This window comes from Camelus bactrianus, chromosome 5 (assembly GCF_048773025.1).
Source record: "Camelus bactrianus isolate YW-2024 breed Bactrian camel chromosome 5, ASM4877302v1, whole genome shotgun sequence".
NCBI classification, from domain to species: Eukaryota; Metazoa; Chordata; class Mammalia; order Artiodactyla; family Camelidae; genus Camelus; species Camelus bactrianus.
Window position 1 is genome coordinate 40,582,457 of NC_133543.1, and position 21,147 is coordinate 40,603,603.

Sequence of the window (21,147 nt, forward strand, 5' to 3'; positions counted from 1 at the left end):
AATTTTGTACATTCAGACCATCATTTTCTCCATAAATAACCCATGATGATAATCCATGCAGAAGAAAATGGAAGACAAAGTTAAAATAAATACTCTTCGTCTACCATTGTTTCAATGTGGTACCATTTAACTTCTGCACAGACAGTAATGCCTGTCATTGACATTTCAGAAGAGGACTGAAAACATTGTAAACCATTTTCTGATGTAAGAAATTACGGTATCCAAACAATGCTTCAGTCTAAAAGGGAAAGGCTGAAGACTCTAACATAAAACAAAGCTCATCATAAAACATGCTGTTACCTCCTGTTACAGGAAACACGTGAAAGTTTGCTAACAAGAAATTCAGCTTCTTTTTCTAAAAGTCTCAGATTTCTGTGGCTACAAAATGGAATATAATTCAACATAAAGGCAATAGCAAGTGATGGTGTAATGGCGAAACTAAATATTCTGTAACTGCTAAAAAAAATCACAAACTGTATCTTTCAAGTCATATGCAATACTATCTTTTTAAATTCTACTTCAATGACATACATTGTAATTTAAATAACTGAATCATAATCATCTCATGTTTAGTGTTTATATCCTTAGGAAAACTTTAAAAATGTACCGAATTCTATCTTTAAGATAACTGAGGAATATTTTGAGGATGTTGGGGATAATTGAGGATTACAAATGGAAAGTTAGGAATTTTACCTAGCTATTGATAATGCTAGTGAATAATGTTAAAATCTCTTCAGGAAATGGATTTATATTCAAAATGTGTATGCATGTTTACGTCCTTTCAGCTATTTTTGTAGATGGCAAATCTACAGTTTGAGGGCTGTCAGGTTTCCTATCCAATAGAGTTGTTGAAAAGTACATTTTCATAGTTCAATTTGCTACCACTGGCCAAAATAATGTGACACTTAAAGAGTGATATGATAAATTAATTGATTTCTCTACATCACCAGGCACAAGGATGCTTCTTTGATGTCTGTGGAAGCTGTGTGAAGTCCTGGCAACTGACAGGTCTGTAAAAATATTCATCAGGCTTTTCTTCAGCACTAAGTTTCTACAGAAAAAAAAAAAATTATCTCTGAGTCTTTTACACAACACAGAAGTATAGTATTTATTCCATTTATGATAGGAAGTACCTGAGGTATTTGGGTACACAGGGAGTGACAGGGCACTTCTATCTCAAGATGCTCTTTCAATACAGGTGAAAATACTCAGCATGTTTATTTAAATAGAATTTCTAAAGGGGGAGAAGGATACATTCAAAGTTTGGGATTAAAAGATACACATTGTTATATATAATATAGATAAACAGCAAGGGCCTGCTGTGTAGCACAGGGAACTATATTTGATATTTTGCAATAACCTATAATGGACAAGAATCTGAAAAAAATATACACCTGTAACTAACACTGTTAATCAACTACACTTCAATTAAAAAAATAAGAATTATAAAAAATGAAATTTCTATTTAGTGTTTTTTAAATTATCCTCAACGAGTATTTTCGTTCAAAATAACAGGCTGAATGCCATCTTTAATTATTTAGGTGCAGAAGAATAATTGCTAAGAAACTTTAGGGAATACTGTGAATCATTTCTTGAATGAGTAGCTCAAATGGCTTCAATTTATCAACAGAGAGGTAATATTACAATATATTTATAATAAACTAAAATTAATAATAAAAAAACAAAACAGAGGAGTCCAAACCCCCTGAAGCTGACAGGCTGCTGAGCTCTAACTGGCAGAGGGAGCGCAGAGCGATTCAATGTGAAAAGTGGAAGATAATGTGCTCACACGCTAATGGGCACTGAACTAGACACAAGCTCATTTTTCACATCATGTCATCTCTAAGGTTTGAATAAAAAGTAATGGCCAGAATGAGCCTGGCTCTATCTCAGACATCATCATTTGCCTCCTCGGTTTTATTTGTGTTGACTTGTACAGCCTAAGACGATGACAGTCTCGGGCCTCCGGATCACTCCGAGTGATAATACACAGCACATTGCGCGGCTGGTGACAGGTTCTGTTCTCCTGGATGGCATATGAAAGGAACGCATCTCTTTCCGTCATTTCAAATGCTATAAACTGACAGAAGAAAGAATCTTGCAGAGGGGACATCACAAACCCTGTCTGTTATGATTTTATGAGATAAACTGGAGTTTCTAGGGTATCTTGTTCAGGAAATTAGTGTCAGTCAAACTTTCGTGGGCTTTTTTTTTTCTTTTTTTTTTTTTTTAAGAGATAAATAGCAGACTCTGGAAAAGTAGCCTTGCTTTATTTCAGACAGCAAAACCGCCAAAGCCATATGTTCAATCTTGAGAAAAACTAGTGTCGCCTTCTCTAAAAAGATAGCTCCTGGGTTACCTAGTAAAGTGCAATAAACCATCCATGGCTTCAGCAAGATATAAGTGTTCACATATGGATGAGATCTTTAAAGAAATCACTAGCCTGATTGTATGAAAAAATAAATCAGTACTTTTAAATATTTTGGAAGGCTAATTTTTTTTTTGCTGAATTGCTAACTTAATGTCCTGTTGAACTATAAACATGCCAAGATTGTAATGTTTTTTTCTTGGTACATTTATTCAAGGGTTTTATCTTCTTTCTCTTTATTTCAGTAACTATTATTGAATTGATTTACAGTAGTTTGAATTTAACTGAAGACACCACAAAAATATCAGTAAAGTAGATAATAATATGCAGAATTTTATTAATTTATCCTAACCTGAATAGCATATGGATTCCCTACTCTTACGTTTTTTAAAACATTACAGTGTCATAAAAATTTACAGGTACTTGAATCATAATCTGCCAATTGTCATAGCTTTTCCCCGTGTAATTTCAAGTATTTCTATTATAATAAACGTTCCTTGCATGACTTAAGTTTAAGTGATTATTTAAGTTGGACTTGCTCGTTGTACTTTTCTGTCCATTTCCATGTTCAAAACTTTTTTACTGTCAAGATGAATAGAAATGAATGTCAAAGGATGTTTAACACATACATTTATAAATGATCTTTTATTCAAATTTTTTATTACGGAATCACTAAAAAATTTATTTCAAACTAGATCTGACCACATGGCTGTATTTTAAGAATAGGAAAGCCTGATGGTTCCATTGACTTGATATTAAGCCATAGGAATGTTTCAAAGATTAAAGATTATAAGTAGAACCATACATAATGTGATTAAATAAAGGAAATGATGATAAAGAAACAATGAAAATTTGTTTTGTGTGTTTCTCCCATCTCTGCAGATGCCTTTTTAATTAATACTTACGCTGGAGATTATGTGTTTAAAAATGTAAATCTAGGTTAATCTTTTAAAAGGAAAAATCGAGTACAGAACCCTTAGGAAAAAACATGAGTATTTCTTTCAATATGTTCAATAGAAAAAGGCGTGGTTCACGGGTGGATTTTCAGGATTTCGTGGTGCTTGGAAGATTGATTTGACATCCTCTAAACTGTGGGTCTGTGGAATGATCTGGCCACTGAGGCACCCAGACATTTGATCGGATTCTCCCTCCCCTTCCATTGGGACATTTTCGTGTATACAATCCCGTGTTGAGATTCAGGCACCTGCCACCCACTTGTTATATCCTCCTATATGGTCACTATCTCATGTCAGTTTATGGAGGTTACACAGGGAGAAATAAGAGTGAAAAGATCTTAAAGGCCTTAACAGCATTAATTGATAGTGGGATTATCTCAGGTTTTACGGGGTTTTTTTGTTTGTTTTTAGGGTTGCCCAAATTTCCTCTCAATCAAACAACTTCTATAAGACCCAGAATTAATCTGCAAATTACTCTCCAACCTGGAGATCTTTGCTTGCTCTCCTCTTCAGCATAACTTCAGAACTTGAGCATTGTCTATATTCGCTAATTTATATTATATCGTATAGTTTGATTCCCTCTTTTATAGCCCATCTCTTCCCCAGTGTTCTTACCTGATTTGTCTCTGCGTGTCCGACTCTAGAAGGTGAAAAAACACCCTCAATTACCTCTCTCTTTCTCTCTCTCTCTCTCTCTCCTGAGAGCCATGCTTCATAAACACTGAACACTGAGAGGTGGTGACTGGAGGATGGTCAACAAACTGCTTTGTTTCATGGAGCTAGCTAGTCTCTCTGGGGTGAGGTTTACTGAAAGCATCTTTGACTCCTGCAAATGGACCTCAGCTTTACAAGTATGCATTCAACAAAGAGCATTTAGAGTCTGAAATGTTACTTTAATAAAATCAATGTGGTTAACCTAGTAAACTATTTACTAGCATTATTTTAAATAACAGCAATAAGTAATAGCACACTTTATTCCCTAAATACACACTTGTCTGATAAAACTCATTTATTAGTGCCATATATATTTATATATAGAGAGAGAGACAGAGAGAAAGAGAGAGAGAGCTCTCAATAATAACATTTTTAACAAAGAACTTCTTCAAGTGAATATCCTTCTGTTATATACATGGGAAAAAAATAGAATAAAAGCCCTTCAAAATCATTTATAAAGTGGTCTACAGAAATGCGTATATAATAGAATTTCTCTTTAAAAAAAAGAATTGTTGCAAAGTGATATCTGTCCCTCCAGGAAAGAGAGTGACTTGTAGCCCCTACTGGAACTCTGCAAACCCACTGCTTGCTCTGTGTCACGCAGCATTGTGACCAACCACAGGGTAGCGCAGGGTTGTCGAGAGCACAGCCACTTGCAGGCTTACTGAAAAAGTCATTTTCGCCCTGGGAAACGGGAAACGCTGCCCAATCCCATTAGGCTTCCACCTCCTGTCCTTAGACTTACCTCTGCCTTTCTTTGTTCAGGTCTTATCCCTCAGTGTCGATGTTGAACTCGCCTCCCAGAACAAGTAAGCCTATTCCTTGTAGTCTGCCCATGGAGTCATCAGGTTAAGGGTGTATCTGCTCCATTCCTGATAAACACCAGTTTTATCTGGCCCATTTCTTTTGTGTGTCTCTCAGTTAGATAGCAAGGTTAGGACATATCACATCTTGTATTCTCCATGCCCCTTTTATTTTGGAAAGCTTTTGAGAGCTTAACATTTCCCTGTTTCTTGTTGTTCAGACCAAACCATTCCCTTCTGAATCCGTTTACTCGTGGCCTCTTGCCTCCTACAGCAAATCCAGGCTTCGCCTTGTCATCTTCAAGGAACCCACCCCTATCTCCCCTCTCTGTCCTTATTCGCACTGCCCTAGCTGTCACTTTTATCTCTGGTCAATTCTAACCAGGTAAACATGGTTAGAATCATTATAACAGTTAAGCAGGAAGTCAAGAGATACCAAAGACAAAATGTTTGAGATTCAAAAGGATAGGCTCCAAATTGGTTTCATTTTAAAGAAGTAATAAATATTTACTAAGACTTAACTTCTTACAACATAAAAAACAACTTGTAATTCACATTCACCAGACACGCTTTTATTCAAATGAGTGTAATATATACATATATACATAATACATGTTATATATCAGCTCAGCTCAACAAATTGGCCTTAGCTTCTAGAAAATTTTCATTTAAATTGTGTGTGAATTTAAAAGGACGGTAATTTGCTCCATATCCCCTACTTCCCATCTCCTGATAGATAATTGAATCCCCTTTTACATGCTACTTACAAATAATCTTCTAGTCTCTGCATAAAGGCGTTCAAGCATGTTTCCTCAGAAAACCCATTCAGTTTTTTACGTAGTTCTTATTTAAAGTAAGTTTTTCCTTAACTTAAATTTAAATCTGTCCCTCAATAACACTCAGTTGTTGGATTTTATTTTTGCCTCTGGAACCTACAAATCATGGCTAAATAAATTTTTACATACAGTCTTTCAAATATTTAAAAATATTTATTATGTCTTGCTCAAATTCTCTAGGTTGATAATCTCACTGCTTAAACTAAGCATTGTATAATCTCTTTGGATCTTTCACCGTTATGCTTTGAGTTCTCTATTCCTGTTTACTAAAATTTCTCTTGAAATGTGGTGACCTGTACTGAATATGATGGTCTGGACACCTCACACTGATTACTGTGATTTACTGTGATTTTTACATAGGTGTTTCCAAGGCAAGCATTTTTTATTGTGTCCTTGTAAACTGAGATTTCTTTTTAGACTCTAAAACATGGAGACTTTACATTAATCAGTACCTTATTATAATTATATCAGTCTATATATTTATTTTTCACCTGTCAAGATTTTTTGGGGGTATTGATAACAATATTTTCTATATCTTGTTCAGACTCATATCATTCACAGATATGATTGGTATGCTGTCTGAGTGCTTATCAAAGTCCTTAATAAAACAGCCTATCCACATTTAAAATTTGATTTTTTTACAAACCTAGAAATTTATTTTGATCAAGCTTCAGTCAATCTAAAGGACCACAAAATATCAAAACTCCTATTTTATACCTATGATAATGTGAAACTTTGGATATTTAGAAATAGTTTGTGCATTCATAATTATTTATCTTCTTGTACAATTTTGATCTTTAAAAAGATTGTAAAAGCTGACAAAATTTGAAACATTATCTGACATCTTTCCCAAGAATTTATGTTCAAAGTTTTCTGAAGAATTCTTTTGGTAATATTCCTAAACCTTCTTCTAAATGGCCCTTCTGGTACAGAGACTACCAGTCCAATAAAGTCAAAGCCAGCATCAATGTATCTGTGTAAGAGGAGAATGTAATATTAAGTTCAATCACTGGTTTGAAAGTAAGGGTCTCTAGACATATAATACATCAGAACTTATAGGAGCATTGTGTGTTTTTGTCTTATTTCGAGTGTCATACCACTAACTACTCTTTTAGGAGATATCTGTGTCACCTTGCCGAGCACGATCCATACCATACTGAACTGCATGATTTTTTTCCCCTTCAATTTGAATATCAACAACTTAGGTGAAAAGATGTAGTTTCAAGTAAACAAACTCAGATATTTCATTGAGTATTCACCTGTGGATCTCATTAAGTCACTTCATCTCCTGTCAATGTTCCCTAACTATAAAGTAAATTAATGAGATGTCAAGTCTTTCAAGGGAATTTTGGGGAGTTAACAAATGTACAGTGAGCAATTTAAGGATCACACACACTGGGCAAAAGATGAAATTTTTATTATAGTGGATACTCACAGCCTTATGTAATCTGCCAGTCTAAACCATGTGCTGCTTTGGCACATGCTTACTGAAAATAGCAGACCAGTTTGTGAGCTGGCAAAATCTCAACAGAACAGATGGACATGCAATGCAATAACTAGCAAAGAGACCTTGTTTCAACATCAAATATGTTTCCGTAGGGCCAGATTCCTGGGCAAAGTTGTTTCAGTGAAGCTGCCAACTAATGTAACGCAGTATATCTCCCTTGCGTTGAGTCTTCACTAACTTTTTCTATCTCTTTTGGAGAGGTCTCTCAGGCACGCACCCATTTCAAATACTGAAAAACTCATATTGGAAAGTCACAATGGCTTGCACTCTTTTAGTTAAGAGTTTTGAAACACCAGTGAAGAATGAGGTATAAATAATACTTGGAATTTTTTTATTCTATGAGAAGAAGCTAGTTATCTGGGCCCTTAATCAAACGGGAGATCTACTCTACCCTCTGTCATGACACTCTCCTCTCAAAGTTTTGTAATCTTACCACGTCTCAAAGGAATGATGTTATTGAGCTCTTGACAAAATTAGAATATTCCAGATATTTCTGACTGCTCCTTTGAAAAGTAATACATCCACGTGGCAAGTTAAAAAGAGTAGAAACTCATCAAAATTAGTGGAAAGTTCAAATAATTTTCAGCTATTGTGAAATGGGAGTCCTTCCTATTTTAGTGGTATTACAATTATGGTCAGAGAAATCTGTGTCTGCAGGGGCAAATGTGAACCTTAAAATTAATAGTATACTACATGCATTCAGGAAAAAAGTTATTAAAGTGTTTCATAGAATGCTCTGAGCTTATTTTATTTTGTAATAAGTTTTAATATAATATTTGTTATGGATATAAATTTCATTGTGATTCCTGGATACATCAGAAGCCTATATGCATTAGGAAGTTTTCTTCAGAATTAAATTAAGAACAAGATCTAAAATAATGCACACATATGGCAAAAAAGGCAATCAGTCAATGAAAAATGCAAGTTTTTTTTCCCTTAGTAGAAAACCACTAGCGTCTCTCTGAATTCCGTAACCCGTAACCGTTTTCTGTATTTGTTCAGAAATGTCTGATGTGTGTGTTCTTAAATTCACATACCTATTTATGTTTATATATTTAAAATAATATGTCATGGAACTCTGCAGATGGCACATTCATACCTATTTTAATAGCTTGGTATGAATTATTGCATAAAAGAACAAAAATTTATCTAAACAGTCCCTCATTAGTGGCCTTTTAGTATCTGATAAGGGTCTCATTACTGATCTTATTCTGAAATTTCTTGGATATTGTCACATATTTAATCCCCCCGATGAACCCTAGTGTCATTTTGTCAAGTGCCCCCCAAGTAAAAAGGCTGATGGAATTTTAATTGGTATTGAATAGAATTTATGAATTTAATTTAGGGAAACTATACTTCTTATCAAATAACATTGTCTTTTTTACTATTCATTCAAGATGATTGCAGTCTATAATTTGTATAATGTTTTAAATTGATTCAGTATATATCTGGTTAAGCACGTTTATTATTATTATTACTACCAATGTTAATATAAGACAATATTTTTTTATTTCCCTGCATTTTAACGTGACACTTTGTGTATAGAAAAGCCACTTTCTATATTAATTGGCAAACCATCCACTTTACTGAATTATTTTACTGCTTGTTGACTATAGTTTATTCTCTTGAGTTTTCTTGCTTATATAGTCATACCATCTGCAAAAAGTGTTAAATTTTTATTCTCCTTGCAAATTTGTATGCTACTTATTTTCTTCTCTTCTCTAATTGCACTGGCTAGATTTTCCAGAATATTGTTAAAGAATACTGATAAAGTAAGCATCTGTTCTGCTTCTAACGCTTAAATAAAAATGTGTTTAGTGCTAAACTGCAGATATATGTTGGCTTTTGAGTTTCAATAACTCTTATCTCTATATTGTTATGTCAAAAATAACCCATCTCCTTTTAGGCTATTAAAGGTTTTTATATGTTAATTTATGTATGTTATTTTGGGGGGTAGATGGTATGGTTTGTTCCAAGTGAATTTTTCTCCTCACTTTTTGCATCATTTCCCCCTCTGCTGACTTTGGGCTGGACCATGTGATTTGCTTTTGACCAATGATACATGGATGCAGAAGCCTTAAATGAGTTTGTGTCTTTTTCACCCAACCCCACCTCTCTGTCCTATGCCATTAGAATAGAGTGCTCCAGCTGGGTTAGTCCTTCAGATGGGGTCCATCTGAAGGTTATCCATTAGATAACCCAGTCAGCCCAGCCCAGCTCGACATAGCCTAGCAGAGCTCATTAGAGTCGAGGCATTCAGCAACCCAAAGAGGAGCAAGTGACTAAATAATTATTTGCCTATGTTAACAGAATTTCAATCTTTCTAAATGTCTTTGTGTCTTAATTAATATAATATTTCTTTATGTATTCTGAAAGGAAATGACCTTTGCATGTCTTGGATGAAACCCATCTGTCCACAGAATGTTATTTTACATACACAGCTTAATTTGGTTTGATAATATTTTCTTTTGGAACTTGGGATCATTTTAGTAAATGAGGTATGTATGTCTAAGGTTATTTTGGCTGGCTGGCTTTTTTATCTTTGTCAAGTTTTGCTAGCAGTGCTGTGATAGATTTGAAAAAAACTTAGAAATGTTGTTCTGAAAGTAGTATTTTAGATAAGTTTAAACAGTATTTGAATTTGTTTATTCAGTTTTTCTTTGAAAGAATTTACAAACAAAATAATCCAGACCTCATTAATTTTTTATAGGGAGCTCTTCTATAATTTAGTATCATCAGTTTACTGTTCTATTAAATGTTTATGTATATTTTACTAACAACTTATATAATTCACTTAGATCAAGTATATATATATTTCAAAACTTTTACAAAATAAAAGCTCCCTGGGTAATTCCAATGTGCAGCTGGGGTAGAGGAACATTGCTGTAGATATTCTTACGCTGGCTCTGATCCGTTTTTATGTAACAATTTAAAAATCACTTGAGAAAAGTCTTCCTTGATCATATTATGTAAAGGACCTCCACAATGTGAGTCCTCAACCTTCACAGAGGTTATATCTATTACCTGCTTTTTAGAACTTACCACTTTCAAAAATATTTGATCCCTTCATTTCTAGCTTTATTTCTTCAGCCAATATGTGTCCTCCATGGAGTATAACTTTTGTGACCCAAGTGAATACTATACATAATTGAATTTAATGAATTGCATTCTCTCTCTGTTTCATTTGGTAGATTTGCTGTAATCTGTTATTAATATTGTAACTCTTGCTTTTTTAGAATTTGAAGAATATATTTTTCTCTCCTGGTGCTTCATACCATGGTATCACTTTGCTTTAGATGTCACCTACACATAGCACACAGTTGTCTCTATTTCCAACCTTTCTTAGAAGTGGTAGAAGGTGTAAGTGTTAAGCTATTTATTTTGTCTTTTTAAATATAAATTGCTTTTCTTGTTTTCTTTATGTTTACATCTGGTAACTTTCAAAAATTGCAGATTTGTGTCAGCTATGAATTGGATGATTGTAAACCAGAGTTTACCTAGTTTTCTGTGTAGAGAAAGACTTTAAAGAAAATATAAGCAATGCAGAGTAAATCACAAACAAGCCAGGAAAGCTCTTCAAATCCAAGATTAGGTATCAGTGTTCCTAGAAATGTATCAGCCTCTAGAATTATTTTGGACTAAATAACAGGAAGAACTTATTGAATAAAGTATCAGAACTGCAAAATAAAATATGTCTAACTTGCTTTTCAAAGCACAGGTGAGAAAAAAATGACACAACAATATTAAGGAAATAAGCCTTTCACTTGATTCTGTAATTGTATGACCGTGCATGAGGTTAGGTCATTGAGATAGGAAGCTGTGGTCAATCTCAGCAATAGGATTGTGAGTCTGTGCCCACACAAGGTGGACTATTATCATTGGGAGCTACACAAAAAGCAGTAAACTTCACAAGACTATATCCTGAGGCAAAGGATGGATGAGAAAAATAACCATCCTTCAATGTGAAAGATGGGAAAAGAAGCATATCTTTCCCTACCTGGTCTATTGTTGAGGAAAACAAAAAAAATACATCTGCTGAGAATTTGTAAATGTTGGCCTAAAAGTTCAAATTTACTTTATCCAAATAATCTGATAATCTTTTCATCAACAACTAAATATAAAATTTTCTCTCCCACTGGAGCAAACACATAAGTATTTTAGAGCAGGGCTACTTAGAGTGTGATCTGTGAATTGCTGCTGACTGGTGAACTGTTTTCTACTCATCAGTGGTGATAAAGTAAATACAGAAGTTGAAAGTCTTAGAAATGTGTATAGCAATTTGATAGAGGAAGTAACAAAAATGTGGTCTAATTTTTCCTTAAAAGCTAGTACTTATCTTTATGTCTCTGTTTATTTTGTTTTTTCTAACAATTGATTTTTATATTATTTAGAAAAGTATAAACCTATGATGGATTTGAAGGGAAAAAAATGGTTCTTTATGGCTAATATTTTGAGAGACAAACACATTCCATGTAAGATGGCAAATAATTTAAAAGATAAAGTCTAGCTCATATTAAAAATTACAAGACACATGAGGGAATAGAAAATACAATGTGATTAGGAATCTGTACAAATAAACCCAGCAGACTAGACTTCAGATAATATAATTTATATGTTTAAAGAGATTAAGTTGAAAAACAACAGACTAGAAAATAGAAAAATGGAACATGACAATATAAAATAAAGCTTAAGTTGAAGAAGAACTAGATGTAACATCAAGAAATGAAAAAAAAAAAAAACCTTAATGGAAAACTTAACCATTCGATTGAACAGAGAATTAGTAAAGTGAAAGATAATTTAAAAATTATTTTGTATGTAGCATAGAGAGTAAAACAGATGAAATATGAAGAAGAGAAAATAAAAAAGGCTAGATGTAATAATGTAGTGAATAGTGTTCCAAAACCAAATTCCCCAGCATTATTAACTCATGAATTCTCAGAAGTGGGATATACAATAAATCCTAAATAAGGTAATTAAAACTATTGTTGGGGAGTTCACTAAAAAGAGAGAAGACAGTCTTGAATGTAACCAGAGGTTATCAATAGGGTTAGATGTGAAAGAATGACGCAGTAATAAGTAAAATTTTCCAGAGCAACATGAAGCCACAAGTTGATGGGGGAAAATGCCTTTAACATGTGGAGAGGAAATATTTGTTAAGCCTCAATTCTATATACAGCTAGTTTATTATTTACAGAGGGGGAAAAGAGACATTTTCAGAGAATTAAATAGAGGGAGGATGACATACTCTCTTGGGACCCTGATCCTCTATTGCAGTGATTTGCCTCCATTCTCTTTGTTCTTTTGTCTTGTCTGTTCCCTTTCTAGTTGCTCACAGATACCTGGTCCTTGTACTTCTTGAACAATGTTATGAGCTGTCCTCACCCTGAAAAATAAGAGAGAATGATTACAGTGTGACTTTAAATTCATAATTATTGAATAATTTCCAAAACTAACATCTATTTTTTATATTCAATTTTCAGTTTATCAACCAGACAAAAACCAATAGAAAGATGCTTATTTACAGGGTGTATGGAACCAAATGAAAATAAATGAAATTACATCAATTTTTCCAAACCATTGCCCCATTCACTTTTCAAAAGCCCATATTTTTTAAAGATTACATTTTTAATAAGGTATATATATATATATATACCTTATATATGTGTGTGTGTGTATATATATTTAAACTCCTTTATTGTGGTATGATTCCTACACAGTGAACTACACATATTTCAGTGTACACCAATGAAACCACCACCACAACCAAGACAGCTAACATTTCCATTGCTCCCCAAGAGGTGCAAATTTTAATAAAGTATATTATCTTCTTTAAAAATCAACATTGAAAGATGAGTTACATACAATAAAATGCACTCATTTTAAAAATTCAGTTTGGTAAATTTGTACTTGTGTAACCACTGACTCAATTTGGGTATAAAATATTTTAATCACCCAAAGTTCCCTCAAGCCCCTGGGCAGTCAACTCCTCCCCAGACCCTACCACCCCCTCCACTCCAGGACATCTCTAATCTGTTTTCTTTTACTTGAGTAGATTTGCCTTTTCCAGGATTTTATATGTTAAGAATGATATAGTATGTACTCTTGTGATTGAGTTCATTTGCTTAGCATAATGATTTTGAGATTTATCCATATTACTTTAATAGCCCAGTGGTATTTCATTGTATGGCTATGGTACAATTTGGGTTTCCATTCCTTTTGGATTATTTCCAAATTCTGGCTATTATAAATAAAGTTGCTATGGACATTCTTATAAAAGTCCCTGCATAAAACATGTATTTTTCTTTTTTTAACTGACTTTTGAAATAAATAATGAACTCAAAAATATTAAAACATAAACAATGAAGTCTCCTTAATCATAGTTAGTGGGTTCTTCATTCTTCCAGATAAGTTTTACGCACACAGACACCCACAGAACTGTATATCCTTTTTTCCCTTCTCTTTCCTCCCCCAAAGCAGCATATTACAGATAGATTTCTGTAACTTCAATCTTCATTTTTTGCCTATTTTATTTTTAAAAATCAGGTAAAATTATCATTTTAATGTACAGTTATTTGAATTTTAACACATGTGTAGATTTGTGTAACCATAACCAGAATAAAGATATGAAATAGTTCCCTCACCTCACAAAATTTCCTGATGCTATGACTTTGTAGTCACATCTTCCACCAACTCCTAACCCCTGACCGCCACCGAGGTATTCTCCAGCACTGTGGTCTTTTTGAGAACATAGTGACACTGAATACTATATAACTTTTGGAGACTGGCTTCTCTTATTTAGAATAACGTCCCTGAGATACATCCAAGTTTACGTATCAATAGCTATCTGTTGTAAAACTTTTCATGTGCTTTCTTGCCATCCGTATATCCTCTTTGGTGAAGTGTCTGTTCAAGTCATTTGTCCATTTTTTAAAGTTTGTTGTTGGTTTTCTTATTGCTGAGTTTTCAGTATTATTGAGAATCATATTACATATTCTAAATACAAGTCCTTTTTCATATATGTGGTTTCCAGATACTGTCTCCCAGTCTGTAGCTTGTCTTTCATTCTTTTAATAGAGTCTTTCAAAGAGCAAAACTCTTTAACTTTAGTAAGTCCAATTCATTGATTTTTTTTCTTAAAGATTATGGATCATCCTTTCAGTGTGGGGATAATTTCTGGGCTCTCTCCTCCATCTCACTGATTTATATTTCTGTCCCTCTGCCAACATCACACAGTATCGTCTACTGTAGCTCTGTAACAATAGGTTTTGAAATCAAGTAGAGTTATTCCTTCCTCTTAATTCTTCTGTTTCACAATTCTTCTAGCTATTCTAGTTCCTTCACTTTATTCAAGATTTTAGAGTAATCTTGTCTGTATTTACAGAATATCTTGCAGGGATTTTGATAACAATTGTGTTAAACTTTTATGTGAATATTCAGATAATTGACAGTTTTACTTTGTTTAGTTTTTTAAATTCATGAACACAGTATGTCCCAAAACTTATTTAAATCATTTGTTATATTTTATGAGCACTTTGTAGTTTTCAACATATAACGAAAATGTTTTGTTAAAGATTTGTAGTGAAAAAAATGAAAAAGAAAGATTTGTAGCGATTGTTTCATGATTTTAGACCTATCGCAAACGTTATTTTTTTAACTTGTTTTCAAATTTTATTAGTTTTATAATTCTTTTTCATAGATTCCTTGTGATTATCTATGTACAAAATCATATCTATATAATAGGAGAATTTTAATTCATCCTTTCCAATATGCATTTTATTTCCTTTTTCCCCCTTGTTGAGTTGACTAGATCTGCCAGTAAAATGCGGGACAGCAGTGGTGAGAGTGACTGTCCTTGCCCTGCCCCCTAACTTGGGGTGAAGCACTCAGTCTTTCATCATTAAGTAAGACATTAGTTGTAGAATTTCTTTTTTCTTGATTCTTTTATCATATTGAGGATGTTCCCTCTATTTCTTGTTTGCTAAGGGTTTTATTATGAATCAGTATGGTATTGAATTTCGTGAAATGCTTTCTTTGCATCAGTGAATACATGTGGACTATAAATGGATTCAATTGATTAATTTTTGAATATTGATTATTGCATTCCTGAGATAAGCTACACTAAGTCATGATGCGTTGCTTTTTTAATTGTTGAGTTTGATTTGGTGATACTCTGTTGAAGATTTTTATGTCCATTGCATAAGAGTTAGTGATACATAGTTTTCTCTATTTGTACTTTCTTCATCTGATTTTTGACTCAGGATAATTCTGACCTCATAAATTTAGATAAAAATTTTTCCCTTCTCTTTTTATCTTTCTGGAAGATATTGTACAAAATTAATTTTATTTGTTCTTTAAATGTTTGTTAGAATTCACCAGTGAAATCTCTGGGTCTGTAGATTTCTTTATTTGAATGTTCTTATATTGCTGATATTTTCTATTAATCTGCCTTATAATTTTTCACAACACTGTCCTATAAAGGCCAACTAGTATTAATTTTGATAAAGTCACTTTATCATATTCCTTTTGTGGATATTTTTTGTCTCCTAAGAAATCCTTTCCTGTCCCTTTGCCTCTCCAAATATTTTCCACTACAAGGATCTTAATTTACTTTTTTTTCTAAAATTGAAGTTTAGTCAGTTACAATGTGTCAATTTCTGGTATACAGCATAATGTACTTTTATTTTGCCTGGCTTTTACCCCCATAGACTCCCTGATCAATCCTCACATTGCTATAATCCAGAATAGTAATTCCAGACTGTTATAAAGTAATTATTTAATATTAACAATATTTATTTATATTTAACATTATGTTTAATTGATATGTGTGCTCATTAGTGCTCCTTGAAACCCCTTTTTTATCATGATTTTTTTCTGAAGTACATTCTCTGATGTCCTACTGTTGTAATAATGTAGTTCCAACACACATGGTATAATATAGCATAGTATTGTACAGACTAATGTGTATAAGAGGTTAACTTTCTGAGTTCTTATATGACTAAATGTCTTTTTATTTTGCCTTAGTCCTTGTATGGTTATAAAGCTGGTAAAAGTACTGTGGATTTAAAGTAATTTTCCCTTTTGCTGAAAAATTTGAGACCAAAATGATTCTATTGGATATAAACTATAAAACTATTGTGCTCTGAAAAAAAATGATCTGATGTTTCTTAGTGAAATACTTAATAATAAAGATTCATTTATTATTTTATTTTATGGAAACATTTCAGGCAATCTTGTTCACTTTTTTTCTCTTTCATTCATTCTATTCTCTTAGTCTAGATCTGTTCTTGGATGGATATTGAAACTTCTCAATATGTTCTCCATGTCTCTTAGTTTATATTTTATATTTTACATTTTTTTACATCTTTTTATGTTGTTCAGGAAGATTTTTATCTACACCATTTTTTCCTATCAGACCTCATATTGAGTTAAAAATTTTATTGCAATTGGTATATTTTTTCATTTCCAAAATCTCAATTTTTTTATTAATATCTATTTTTATGTAACATGTATGAATTTCAACTATTAAGTAAATGTATCTTTTCCAGATTTCTCTGTTATTTTTATTTCCTTGGCTGCTATTTTCACTTAGTATTTTCCAACATAGATGTTTGGTGACATTTCTGCCACATAAAACTTCCATGCTTGAAGAGGGTTGTTCGAGCTCTGCAGACAACATTAGGGTCCTCTGTAGCAATAGCTGACTGTGTTGCCTTTCTCTACATACCTGAGACAGCTTTGGTTGTTTCCTTTAAGGTGGCTGCAGAGATTCTCTAATACAGTGTGCACTGTGGCCCCAGAAGAGTCAGCCACCAAGGCGCCATGCTTCACCCATTCCCAGTGAAGCAGTCAATAGAGCTTCTAACAAAATCTTCCAAGTCTTACCACAACCTTGGCTTTCCACCTTGATTTTATTTCTACTGATTCCCCTAAAACAACACATCAGGGAATTAGTCCGTGGATGATATCCCTGCTTGTTTTTCAAAAATCATTAGTTTTTTAAATTTATTTTTCTTTTCTACAATATTAAAGTTTGTTGGGCTTTGAAGCTAGAAACTTCCTTGAATTTCTATCTAGAAAAATGTAATCTATGTATTTCTTACAAGTAAGAGCCCACTATGCAAAAACAATTATCTCCTTAACAGTACTTTGTTAGTATATTCATTAAAGTAGAATTTAAAATAAGTTGTAAGTATGTTTTGTGTTTCTATTTTCCATAGCAGATGACAAACACTTTGAGCTCAAAGACTGTATATTAGAAAATGTTAGTATTGAACATAATATTTACTCTCCTTGTCTTTATTAATGGAATTCTAATTTATTTGGGAGTGGATGTGTACCAGCTAAGAATGCATGTCCTGCTTCCTTTGCAGCTAGAAGTAGACATTTGACACAACTCTGGCCACTGAGATGTAAACACTGTTTATTGGATATGGTTTCTGGGAAGATTTTTTATTGCAGATTGACCCAGCTGGCATGTGTATCTTTTGCTTTTTGCCTTTTTTCTTTCTGCCTAGACTGTGGACATGATAATTTAGAGCTCTAGCATCCTTGCCACCTTCATACTAGTAGCAGATAAAGATTATCATTCCTATAGCCATGAAATAAAATCACTATCCTGTAGTATGATTGTGTCAGTCAGGTCATATACACACACCTGAACCAAGATAAAATGTCTTTGTGTGATTAGAAGATGATTTATGTAAAACTAAGTTCCTGGAATACTAATTCTCTAGGGAAATGCACCTATTTTAATTGGTTTAGTCTAAGAAACATGTATCTCTGAACCTGAAACTTTTTTCTTCCAGAATACATGGCTGACAACACAATGAGGAGGCATTAAAAGTGAATATTTAAGAAGTCACCTGCAATATGGATTCTAAAGTCCATATTTTCCATTATCCAACAAACATATAAACCCCTTCCTTCATTTACCCATTTAAATAAACTCACTCTATAGGAAGATAATCTAAGCTACCCTTTATCTAATATATTTCATATCATCCTTTAAGAATAATCTTAGACATCACTTTTCCCACAGTGCTGTCCCTGGGCTCCTCTTCCCCCATGCCGTGTCTGCTCCCCTCTGTGTTTCTAACTAATCTTTGCCTACCTTTGTCATTTCACTTGTCACACTATAGGGCCATTATCGTGTTATTTGTCTAAAACATCTATCTTGTTGCTATACCATCCTTGTATACACTAGTCATTAATTCAATATTTAGCCCATATTGGATATTCAATAATTATTGGTGGAACTGTGATTCAACTGTGATTCTATTTAAGTTCGTGTTTTCTTCAAACCTATATATTACATTATATATATATATATATATATATATACCATATATATCAGAATATCAAGAAAAGGAGTGAAGACTAATTACAGCTATTTAAAGTTTCAAAAAGTTTTCTGTCCTTGTAAACTTGAATAACCAGAGCATCACTGGTCATATGTTAATGGCTATAAGCTTAGAATGGCCATATAATTCCCAAAGAAATCTAAAATATAACTTAAGTCTGAAAAATAACACAGACAAATGTTAAGTAAAAACAAAAAATCCAACTATCATCATAACTCTTCTTAAGAGTGCATGCGCACCTCTCCTCTCTCTCTCTCTCTCTCTCTCTCTCTCTCTCTCTCTCTCTCTCACATACACACAACATACACACACAGCATTTATTTCCTTAGAATGACCAGGTAGGCTGTGATGATGCTACACACTTATGGTTATGAGATTCGGCAGCAGCATAGCCTGCCTCACAGCACTTGTAATAAGTGTTTTCACGTTCTACCATTTCTCTTCTTAAAAAGGAATTCCCATAATCAGTTTATTTAAAAAATAACAAGGGTAATTAACGCACAGCAATATATCATCATCCTTAGGATTTTTAAATAAAAAGAAGACAAATGCTGAAAAATTAAAATCTGATTTTTCTGAAAAGAAGAGCATTTTATTCACTAAGTAGAAGTCATGAATTTAACTGAGTGCAGAAACATTCAGTTTAGAAAGGCATGGACAGCCCGGAGTCTGAGCTGGTCCCTTACCATTCTCGAAGCCGCCCGCTTCCTCTCGCCTTCCAACATGGCAGATGCCGCTGTGTCCTTCGCCAACGACTTCCTGGCAGGTGGAGTGGCCGCGGCCATCTCCAAGACCGTGGTAGCACCCACTGAGGGGGTCACACTGCTGCTGCAGGTGCAGCATGCCAGCAAGCAGATCACTGCAGATAAGCAGTACGAGGGCATCATAGACGGAGTGGTTCGTATCCCCAAGGAGCAGGGAGTCCTGTCCTTCTGGCGTGGTAACCTGGCCAATGTCATCAGATACTTCCCCACCCAGGCTCTCAACTTTGCCTTCAAAGATAAATACAAGCAGATCTTCCTGGGTGGTGTGGACAAGAGGACCCAGTTTTGGCGCTACTTTGCAGGGAACGTAGCATCAGGTGGTGCTGCTGGTGCCACAACCTTGTGTTTTGTGTACCCTCCTGACTTTGCCCATACCCATCTATTAGCTGATGTAGGCAAAGCTGGAGCTGAAAGGGAATTCAGAGGCCTTAGTGACTGCCTGGTTAAGATCTACAAATCTGATGGGATTAAGGGCCTATACCAACGCTTTAACGTGTCTGTTTAGGGTACTATCATCTACCGAGCTGCCTACTTTGGTATCTATGACACTGCAAAGGGTATGCTTCCAGATCCCAAGAATACTCATATCTTCACCAGCTGGATGATCGCACAGTACGTCACAGCGGTTGCTGGGTTGACTTCCTATCCGTTTGACACCATGCGTCGCCTCATGACGATGCAGTCAGGGCGCAAAGGAACTGATATCATGTACACAGGCACGCTTGACTGCTGGAGGAAGATCACTCGTGATGAAGGAGCCAAAGCCTTTTCAAAGGCGCGTGGTCCAATGTCCTCAGAGGCATGGGCGGTGCTTTTGTGCTTGTCTTGTATGATGAGATCAAGAAGTTCACATAAGTTATTTCCTAGTTTTTCTCCCTCTGTGAACAGGCACGTTGTATTATATCACGTTATCTTGAGCATTCTTGACAGACTGTTGGCTGTCTATTTATCAATGGCAACTATTTACTGGTTGAAAATGGGAAGCAATAATATTCACTGGACCAGTTTTCTCTTAAAGCCATTTCCATGATGATGGGACCCAATTATATATTTCAGTCACTCCTGATAAATAACAAATTTGAAGAAATAAAAAATGTCTGAAACACACACACACACACACACACACACACACACACAAAAGAAAGGCATGAGCATCATAATGAACTAACTTCTATTTAGGGAAAAAAGCAAACATAGATACAGACACCTCACACACCCAGTTGATTTTTGAAACAGGAACAATAGCCATAAATATATATTTTACATTCTGTCTATACATCTCTCTGCATGGCTGTAAATACGTCCAGGTTAAGTGAAAATGTTCCCAATTGAAGTGTGCCATTATCCATTCTATCCTTTTTCAGCTCCACATGTACAGTTCTAAGGTAAACATGCAGTCGTACACTTGGAAAATTTTGATTTCGAATCTTGACAGCACATTTCCAAAGGTATAACATCTTAATCAAATTTAGAAATAAAACATCCCTGTTCTGATGGTTGTAAACCTAAAATTATATAACATACATGTTTTTATGCTTTGTCAATTACATTTGAAATAGGGGACTGTTTGTTTCAGCCCTTCTAAAAATGAGACGAGGATGAGAAAACAACCTATTTCCTTATTAGGTTCAGAAGTCAAAGGACTCAGCCAGGAGCCGCAGGCTTCAAGAGCATAGAAGATTAAGACATATATTGGATTCATGATGGAGGGCAGAAAGTTCATTTTCAAAATAAAACAGAATTTTATTCATATTCCTTTTAAAATTCAGATTGCCATTTGCCAGCTGACCTGTGACACGGCAGCAGTGTATTACATTTTCAATGAGCAGTCTGTCTGGA

General features: G+C 34.2%; 1 pseudogene; it reads left to right on the plus strand.

Annotated features, from left to right (window-relative positions):
* The first annotated feature begins 19,264 nt into the window (after positions 1 to 19,264).
* On the plus strand, positions 19,265 to 20,163 carry LOC105081917 (ADP/ATP translocase 2 pseudogene; annotated as a pseudogene).
* The last annotated feature ends 984 nt before the right edge of the window (positions 20,164 to 21,147 follow it).